At 43.9% G+C, this 1,502-nt stretch overlaps 1 non-coding gene across 1 annotated transcript; it reads left to right on the forward strand.

Annotated features, from left to right (window-relative positions):
* The first annotated feature begins 437 nt into the window (after window positions 1-437).
* LOC112130685 (U6 spliceosomal RNA) lies at window positions 438-541 on the forward strand. Its single transcript, XR_002912918.1, has one exon. It is a non-coding gene; the product is annotated as a U6 spliceosomal RNA (small nuclear RNA).
* Window positions 542-1,502: the final 961 nt, after the last annotated feature.

Below are 1,502 nucleotides of genomic sequence, written 5' to 3' on the forward strand. Positions count from 1 at the left end.
CTTTTTCTCTCTTTCACAAGCAGTTCCATGAGCACTTTCTCACTGTAAAACATCAACATTATACTGACAAAACAAACCTTCCTCGTGTATATTTCCTGCCTTCATAACCACTCAATTTCTGAGCAATAATGGCTGTGATCAATTTCAAGTGGAACCTGCATCCCCCAATTTGACATGCAGTTCTATAGTACATACAGAAAAGCCCTGAATGTCCGCAAACAGGGTGAAGGTTAAGCACACTCTGAAATACCGTACAATAGCTGAAAATAAGCAAAGCAAATTTTTGGAATAATATTAGTCAGCATCTACCAAGCCCTAAATAGGAGCTGGCACTCTCCCTGCATTCCATCATTTAATCCTTTCAGGTACACCTGCACACGATTAATATTCCCATTTAACAGATGTGAACACCGAGCAAAGGTGGGATTAGGACTTTAGGACATTTGTCGTGCTCATACACTATAATTGGAATGATAGACGATTAGCATGGTCCCTGTGCAAGGATGACATGCAAATTTGTGAAGGACGTTAGGACATTTGTCCAGCCGGCATGTTGCAGACCTGAGAATTAAACCACATGATCTGTCTCTAAAGCCTGCATTCTTCTTCTTCTTCTTCTTTTTTTTTTTTTTTTTTTTTGAGATGGAGTCTCGCTCTGTCATCCAGGCTGGAGAGCAGTGGCGTGATCTCAGCTCACTGCAACCTCTGCCTCCTGAGTTCAAGCAATTCTCCTGCCTCAGCCTCCTGAGTAGCTGGGATTACAGGCACCCGCCACCACGCCCAGCTAATTTTTGTGTTGTTAGTAGAGACAGGGTTTCACCACGTTGGCCAGGATGGTCCCGAACTCCTGATTTCTTGATCTGCCCACTTTGACCTCCCAAAGTGCTGGGATTACAGGCATGAGCCACTGTGTCTGGCCTTAAAGTCTGCATTCTTAAGACCCATACTAAGATAACCAAGAAGCAATAAGTGAAAAAAAAATCCACTTGCAGAATATGGTGCATGATATGATCCCGTTTCTACAAAAACTGAACACATATATGTGGGTGCATACATGAATGTATGGCTTTCTATAACGCTTGCAACATTCCAGTACACTTTTAACAAATGACTGGCGCAGCAGAGGTGAACGGACTTTCTATGGCTGTGGAGCTGGGTTCAAGTTCACCTCTGTCCGATGACACACCTTGTGCTGTATTCACCATACTTTTCTTCCTATGATATCAGAGTGAACTTTGCGTGGTGGTGGGTGAATTGGGAGAGGATTGTTTTTAAAGAGTTTGCAGCTAAAAGCATCTTTTGGGGAGAACACCTGTCCCTCACTGTTTCATGCCTCTAGAAGGGAATGGGTAGCTCCATGAGGTCAGAGAAGAAAGAACTCTGGGCTGTATAAAGTATAAGTCATCACAGAGGGACGACCCCTCCAGCACTGACGATTGAAAGACGCCTCCAATGCCTCCATTATAGGGCAACATAGTTGACTGGTCTCTTGGTTTGGCAGT

The sequence above is a fragment of the Pongo abelii genome, chromosome 23 (genome assembly GCF_028885655.2).
Source record: "Pongo abelii isolate AG06213 chromosome 23, NHGRI_mPonAbe1-v2.0_pri, whole genome shotgun sequence".
In the NCBI taxonomy this organism is placed as follows: domain Eukaryota; kingdom Metazoa; phylum Chordata; class Mammalia; order Primates; family Hominidae; genus Pongo; species Pongo abelii.